The following is an 8965-nucleotide window of genomic DNA, read 5'->3' as shown; positions in this document are numbered from 1 at the left end:
ATCCGGACCAATTCTGGTTCGTGGTAAGGGTGGTATCGGAAGCGCAAGGAGTCGTGGATGACAATATAAAGAAGGACACGCTAGTAAGCACATTACAGGATCGCGCATTAACATGGTACATTAAGCATCCGAATGACCATCCAAATGCAGGAATCATAGAAATCCAGGTCGCGCTGAACATGGAATTTAGCAAACCAAAGTCAGAGACACAATCAATTGTCAGGTTTAAGGAGATCGCAATGCTCCCGAGTGAGACCCCCTGGGATCTAGACGAGAGGCTAAAGAGTATGATTTGTGAAGCTGACATGACTTTGATGGATGGACAGCACTGAGCCTGGTTTGTAGCATCATTAACACTGCATTTAAGGATGGCGTTGTCACAACAAAAGCTTTCCACCCAGGCCGAAGCCTTGGAGATGGCAATGAGATTGCATGAGACCCATATACAAGATCTTGGTATAGGAGTCCAACAAATCCATGTGCAACTGCAAAATTTGTGTCTGGAAATGCAAAGTTTGAAACAGGAAAGGACACCTCGGCCAAAGGCACGTGAGGAGGTATGGTGCATAAAATGTAAAGGCTAGGGGCATGACAAGGACCACTGTCCAGTTTTCATAAATTACCTGGCAGGAGGAGGGTCGATGCCATTAAGACCTAAGGCACAATCAGGACCAAGCGCGGCTCCTGCACTATGGTGCGTGATCTGTCAAATAGGAGGAAAACACACTGTGGATAATTGTCATCCATTGTAGAAGTATACGCAAACGTCCCACCAATTTTTTTGTAATTTCTGCAGGTCGGTAGGCCATGATGAATGCACCAATAGAAGCTACGAACTAATGATGGATCAGACTCTTGCCTACATGGTAAATACTAAAATGTGAGCCCTCGACGCAAATGCAGGAATGGCATGCGTTGGATTTCAGGGGCGCAAACAAGGTCGAGGAAGAATGGGACCAGGAAGGGGTTGCAAACAACTTATTTGTTACAATTGTGGAGGGTTGGGACACTATGCCCATGATTGTACAAATCTGACGAGGACGTCATTTTTTTACTGTAATCGGTTTGATCATGAGGCAGCAGACTGCCCAACATTGATAGCAAGGCTGTGTGAAAAAGGGGTACTCCAGCCTCCTCCGACTCAAAATTTGCAAATGATGAGGTCTGAGCCATGCGAAGAAGACTCGAATGTAAACATAGTGCTAAGGAGCAGTATCACCACTGGAGATGATAAAGGGAAGCATCCAGAAGAAAGTGTGTGGGTTTGTAAGGCTCCTACAAGGGAACCTGAATTTGATTTAGAACGTGCAAAGGAGACATTCATGGAAGCTAAGAAGAGCTTCACAAAGGCCTCCACTTTAGGTAGTAAGGATCAACTAAAACCCGGGATGGATCCTTCAATGCTCACTACCTTTTTGGAGACATGCATGAAACTACTGCGTGACATCAAGGCAGCAAAAGTACTATAGGAACTTATCACTAGGTTTACGGGGCCAGGAGAACTGCACGTGGTCTGGAAACTTGGAAAGAATGCATTGCGCACATGGAGGGAAATGAGGTTGGCTACGCAAATGGGCGAGTATGAAATGGATTAGGTAATCCTGGATCTTGGGATGGATGTGAATGTATTGGCGAAACAAACATGGGAATGCATGGGCAAACCCACACTACAATGGTCTCCTATTCAATTGCGAATGGCGAACCAACAGAAGATCCTCCCCATGGGGAGATTGCAAGGGGTAATGGTGGATATTGAAGGTGCAAGCGCGTTGGCAGATTTCGAAGTGATAGAGATTGTCAATGACAGCAATCCCTATCCCACACTACTAGGAATAGACTAGGCCACCGATATGAATGGAGTCATAAATTTGAAGAAGTGCAAAATTATTTTTGAGAACAAGTCACTACGCATAGTAGTACCGCTAGATCCAGCTGAAGGAGCGCGATACACTGAACCGGTGTGCGACGATGATAGTGATGATGATCTCGATTGCATATACAAGATAACCACATGAGAATAGGACTGGGTGAACCCAACTGCAGATGGTAGGATTTCATGGGAGTGCGAAAGCTCCTACACTTCGAATTCAGATGAAGAGATAGAGTGATGGTAGAATCATATACACTAAGTAATAATGCTTAATTATAGCATGATGGTTAGATCATTGCGTTGCATGAAAACAGAGGTAAGAGATCTGCCTAGGTATGAGGGGTTGACAACGGTGGATAAATTCCTTGACAAATTTGAAAGTGCGGTGCCAGAATAGCAGTGGTTTGATACTCTGAAATGGGCACTTTGCACGATGCCCGCAAGGTGGTGGAGTACACATCAAGGAAGTTTTGAGGACTACCATGGATGCAAGAGGATGGTGTGCCTATGATTTGGAAAACCCTAGCTAAGGATGAGAACCAGTTACAAGGGGCAAAACAACTTGCGCACCCACCTTTCTTGATGGGTACAAACATATGACATGTAGCCTGTACAAGCACACACCACACCCAGAATAGATAATCGGAACAAAATGCAGCAGCAGGAAATGTGAAGCATGCCAAGGATTATCCACAGAGAAGCACTTGACAGGGTGTGCAAAGTGTTGAACAGGGTTCACCAGGTGGAACGCAATGACTGGGACCTACGCGTACTAGCAGTTTGATGGGCCTAGGGGACTATATGCAAAACCCTAACCGCAAAATCAATGCCAAGGAGGTGGACTGAAGTAAGGACTGTAATCTCTGAGGAGCATGCGAAGATGAATCCACACGAAATAGCACCCATAGGTGTGACAATGCACAAAGCCAAAGATGAGGAAATCACACAGCTACACGAAGCAAAATACATAAGACTTCGGGAAGCCATTCGGCAAGGGAACCTTAAACTTCACGAACTTGAAAAGGACCAGGTATGGCTAAGGAAGAAAATCATTTTGATGGACACAGAGGTCAAGAGGTTGGAAAACAAGATCAAGGGAGCATGTCTTGTCGATAAACCAAGGATAGTAAGGCAAGGTGCAGGTGATCATACTAATGAATTAGAAGACTATCGTCGAGAATTAATTAGTCTATTATCATGGCTAGGACAGTATATCACCAAACACAATAACTAGGGGAGTGCACTACAAACAGTCAAGCACACGGCGCCGATCACCATGATGACAGATGAGGATTTTCCGCGGACTATGCTAGAGGAATAGATGGAGCCTCGCACAAGTGGTGCGACCACCTAACTAGCCGTAGGAAGAATATTCTTAGCACTCCAAGCAGCTAAAAGGGAGCATGGGACTATAAACTATTCTGCATGGAAGCTGCGCGCTCTAACAAGTGCACGTAGGAACAGCTTGTCACAAGGTTCGCGCCCGCTCATCGAGGGATGCGCTACCATGCAGGTGGGCTGGGAAGTGACTTTTGGTGTCACTTTTTGTGACAGGATGTCCGATTTGAGGCCAAATGGAGTGGGCAACAGGCATTTAAGACAAGAGTTATGGGCAAGATTTCAGAAAATTTACTGCTAAGAAAGCATTGATGGCCAGGAATTGGGGGGAACGGTCAAATTTGAATTCAAAAGGAACTATAAAGCTCAAATGGCTAGCCAGAAGACAACACTTGGTCATTTGAGCATTGAGCAGTTGAGCAGAGCATAGAGTGTTGAGAGTCGAGTGATAATAGAGCCCCTTAGTTCGCAAGAGACAAAATACTATGTAGAAATGATGACGACCACTAAGGATGGGTTGGGAATTGAGGAAGGAACTGCTGGTGAGGCCATGTAGACCCCCATGGTACAAGATGTTCCCAAAGGCATTGGGGTCATGACAGAAATCCCCAAATAACCCGTACGCCGAGACCGAAGAAAGATAAGCAAGCAATGGGACCAGTACGTATGTCCCCGAGGAATCCGCGGCACAGTAAGTTATCAATGGAAGAAAAAGGAAAGGCAGTTACCATTGAAACAGATGAAGAGGAAGAAGACTTGTAGGCCTTGATTGTCGCCGCAGAGGAAGAAGAAGACGTGGAGGAAGACATCCAACCAATGCGCCCCGTAGTGAAATTGCCCGAGTATGTCCCTCCATGGAAAGGGAAAGCCAAAGTACCAAAGGATCTGGATGAAATGAAGAGTGCACTCCAGACCCCGCTCCTCCCTGATGGAATTACCTTTGAGGGTCCGCTTCTAGGATGCATGCCCAACCTGAAATTTGAAGACTCGGACCTCATGGATAGTGAGAAGTTCCCGCACTTAGAAACAACGAACCTAATGAAACAGAATATGGAGGGGTTAGCGATAACGTTAGAGCTGCGAGAATGGTTGTGCAATGTGGAAAAGGTTGGGTTGCTTCATCTTCTATGGATACCACATTTCCACCACACACCCTTCACCATTTTCGTCATCAGGCAGCTACTTTGCCTGGTGCATGATGGGTACTTATAGCTAGAGGAGCCTATTCCCATCACAACAGATCTCATCCACCAAATTTCTCATCTTCCCTGTAAGGGAAAGGACCCCATGATGATAGTAGGGAAAAGTAGCGACTTGGCTCTCGCAAAGGCCATGAAGAAAAGATATAAGATCGAGAAGAAAAAGAGGGGTTACACTATCACCAGTATCAAGGATAAAGGGGTGCGCGTAGCCGCCCAACTCCTAACTGGTAAAGTAATGAGAAAATGTCACGGCGATGAAGTACCAGCGTTGGTAGTTACGCTGGCCGAATAATGTGTGGAAGGGGTCCAGTTCAACTGGGTCGAGTTCCTCTATGAAGAGTTTTTGCTCAACTCCCAGGAGGCCCAGGAATAGTGTAAGACCTTCCACTACGTGTGGTTGCTCTTATCCATCTTTCTGGTAGTAGGAGAACTACCAAAGGACAACCATTTCCTAAACATCGACCGAGACTTACGAGAGGCCGTGAAGTATGCTTCGCTCTGGGCCACCAAGGACGCGAAACGGATTCGTGATACCAAGATTTTCTGGGTGCTCATGGAGGCGAGCATCTGAATGTGGATTAATAGGAGATCGCACCTGTCCCCCATGGTGCACAATAGTCTGCAGAGTTTTGTAGACTTCAAGGTGTACATGCACAATATCTACATCACAGTGCGAAAAGATCCGGCATAGAAGTGGATAAAGCTCCCATTCATAGCCACTGACGACGCAATCTTTACGGTGTTAGAGACATGGCCTCCTCAGTGGCACGCCCCAGATATGGTGGAGTTGGAGAAGACATCAGCGTAGAAAAGGAAGGATAATGCCAAGGTCCACGTCACCCAACTGGCAAAGAAAAGGTGCAATGAAAAACCGGTAGCCGAGGTTAGGGTGGCCCGCGAAGTGGCACAGGTAGCCACAGTGCAGAAAAAGGAAACCAAAGTTGCAGCAGCAGCGCAGAAAACAGAGGTCGCAACAATGCAGGCAGAGGAGGGCCAAGCAGTGTCTATAGGATAGGAGGCAGAGGACACGGACCTTGCAGAAGAGAGTGCAGACCCAGGAACCACCTTGACCCAACTCAAATGGCCACACATCGCAGAAAAATCGAGTCCAAGAAAAAAGGTCAAGGCCTCGAAGCTGGCCATCAACCCGATCACCTTAACTGAAGGTGATCTCCATGACATTGGTGAGACGGTTCGCGATGTCACTAGTGAAGCGCTCCAAGACATTATGACGGAGAAGCAGAGTGTGTTGGGGGCCCTCAGGATGTAGCTGTAGGAATTAAAGGTGTGGCCTCCTTAGGAAGGTATCATGTCTACCCACATCATAGCGAGCACCTCAACAGCAGAACAGATGATGCGCGCGAGGATGGCCAACACAATAGTGTTGCCAGAGGGAGTGTTAGTATCAATAGATCTGATGGACCGAATGACAGTTAGCATGATGAAAGGCCTTAGCCTTAATCTAGCTACCCTTCCTCGGGAAACACTCTATCAACTACAGGATGGAACAACAGCAGAGCTACACATCAGGGAGAGCTACACAATCCAGGTTCTGAGCTAGAAGAACATTAATATAGAACAACTTAGCTTGCAGTGCGATGAGCTGGTGTCATAGAACCAATAGTTGGTACAGACAGTAGATGACACTTGCCGACCCGTCCCAGAGCTGGCTATTGTAGTAGAACTACCGGTAGTAGTGCAGATTCACAGTTTAGCAAGTGGAGTCCGCGATGCCAGAGAAGAGACAACAAAGGTGTAGCTGGAGCTGAATATCAATATTGCCAAGATGCGGTTGAAGGCGTAGCCTTCCACTCCCCAAGAGGCTAGAGAGTAGTGCACCAGCGCTATTGCAGTAGGGATGGAAGAGATTGGAGGTGTAGTGCATGACTGTACCAACATCTTGGAGCAGGTGCTTGAGGTCCTCACGACGTTGCAGGAGGACCCCAACATCCAGCAGCTAGAGACAGAGGCACGCGAACTCTAGTAACAATATGAAACCATCAAAGGGACTGCGCATATAGTAGTCCTTACTCAGCAGCTTGCAAGGATGTAGCAAGCCAAGGAATTGGAGGAGCAGGTGGACGCGGCACGCCATAAGGAAGTCATTCTTAAAGCGCGTGTCCAGCCATGGATTGACGAAGCCTTCACAATCATAGTAGATGTTGAAGGAAATATCACGCAGATTCAGGGGATGCATGTACAGATGCAATGCAGAACGCCCAAAACAGAGGGCTTAGAAGTCAGAATGAAGTAGGTTCAGCAAGTAGTAGCACAGCGCGCTGCCGACATTCAGGCCATTCGGGACCAGCTAGAGGGACTCGGCGCCAAGTTCACCGCACCAACAAAGTGACTTGAGGACGAGTCACGATGATTGTGTTGGGGGCCTGTTTGGCATGGAATCCCCCCATAGCATGTTTTGGATCTGAAAGCTGAAGTTTTGAGTATTATTGTTGAAAAGACTCCATTAATTGCAGGCGCGGAGCGAAAATTGCATATTAGAGTCATAGGGCTGTCCGCCCTAAGTTTTGAATGTAGTGTTGGCCTACCAATGGTCCGCGGACCATGGGATTGTATAAATAGAGCGAAGCTCTAAGTTGTAAAGATAATTGGAGAAATATAGAGGAACGAATGGAGTTGAGAAGATAGCGAGCATAGAGTAAAGGTCTAAGTTCTTTGGGTCGTAGTAGTAGGAAGAGGCTCTGCAGCTGAACGCGCAGAGGGCTAGTAGAGTCCGTAGCTGAGTGCACAGACCCCTGCAGCTGAGTTCATAGGGTGGAGTTGAGTCTGTAACCAAGGAAGAAGAATAATAAAGAGACGTTTGATTCCAAATCTTGTTTATCTGTTTTGAGTTATTATATGGTGGATATCTTTTTCAATTATACTATTTTGTTTATCGTGTGCATTGGTATGAATGGTGAACACTGTTAAGTATAACTAAACACATGCAGATAAGCTAAGTGATCAACTAATATCGGGTTAATAGTAAGGGATTGGGTACTAACGTGGATCAAGACTCGAGTAGGACTACGCGAAGGAAGCATCACAAGCTGTGAGGTGCGCATAGCAACGTGCACGCAAGGTCAAACCACGAACCACAGAAAATCATGAGACATATCTAGGGTGCAGAAACCTGGTTCTAGCACCCTCCCATACTACTTCGGGTGAGACTTCAATCCACAATCCATGGAATGTTGCCGAAAGGGCCAGTAGTACCGAGATTTGTTTGGCTAAATCACCTCTGAACCTGGGTCAGGCCCCTACAAGCCAACAAACGTGCAAGAAAAAAAGTATGGAACAAGGCATGAGACTTGGTTTTGAAACCATGTGTACAGTACTTCTTGCTATCATACATTGTTATTCGATTTACATTGATGTACATTATTTATTTCAATTTTCATTATTCTAACTAATGTAGATACACCATTACACTTTATTTTTATGTTTGCAGATGGAACAAGATCAAGAAGATGAAAATAATCGATGCAATCAACAAAATATTTGTCCAAATAACCTAAGTCATGGAAGTAGCTCAAGCACTAAGAGTAGCTCGAGTGACCAATGATGATCCATTTGGATATCAATGCAACCTATTTTATTTTTTGAAATAATTGTCTCTGAAAATTAGACATTTTTCTTAATGTAGTTGACATAGTGTCCCAATTGATAGAGAAGGGGTTACCAATAACAATCCCATTTTGTATAACAAAGAGCTTCTTATTGATGTATAATAAAAATACATTTTAATTTATTCTATTATGTTATCTAATGTTGTTGTGAAATCGTACACCACTCATTAAATATATTTTAATGATTAAATATTATAATGAAGATATGCAACATCTTATAATATAAAAAATTAATCCAAATATCATATACAAATGCACCAATCATATTTTAATTTATATGAATATTTTTATAAGATATATGTCAATTTTTCGATCAATAACGGATTCAAAAAATCACAATAATTGCACTATCATAGGTCGATGTTTCCAAGAGAAAATATCATAAAAAAAATTGGTGCATCGATAACATAAACATGCACCGGTGCATTATGTAATATAAAAGCACTATTAGGAAATATTTTTTGCATGATAGATGACTTTTCAGAAAACAACAGCACTAGGGCATTTAGTTGTTCAAGCACCAATATTGTTTGTAATTAACACCCTAGTGCATTGTAATTCTTAAAACACAAGTTCTTTCATAGAATTAATGCCTCGGTGCTATAAAAAAATATTGCTATCCCTGATGCATTATTAAAATTAACAACACCATTTTTCTTATATCATTAGCTCACCGATGCATTTATACAAATCATATGCATTAGCACTGCAATTTTAAATAAAAGCACTTGTTCTGCAATACTTTTTTGCCTTCCCAAGTGTTTTTCCTTAAAAGAATGCCCCGAGGCATTTTTTCTATATACGCACCGGGGAAGTATACATTTCAGGCACCAGTGTTCTTTGCACTCAATGCCTCGGTGCTTTTAGTTATGTATGCAACCTCAGTGCTTTTATATATATAGCGCACCAGTGCTACTTGTCCCATGAAT

Source organism: Pinus tabuliformis, chromosome X, assembly GCF_031772625.1.
Source record: "Pinus tabuliformis cultivar Carrire ecotype Pingquan chromosome X, CPIR1, whole genome shotgun sequence".
NCBI classification, from domain to species: domain Eukaryota; kingdom Viridiplantae; phylum Streptophyta; class Pinopsida; order Pinales; family Pinaceae; genus Pinus; species Pinus tabuliformis.
This window is presented reverse-complemented; position numbering follows the sequence as displayed.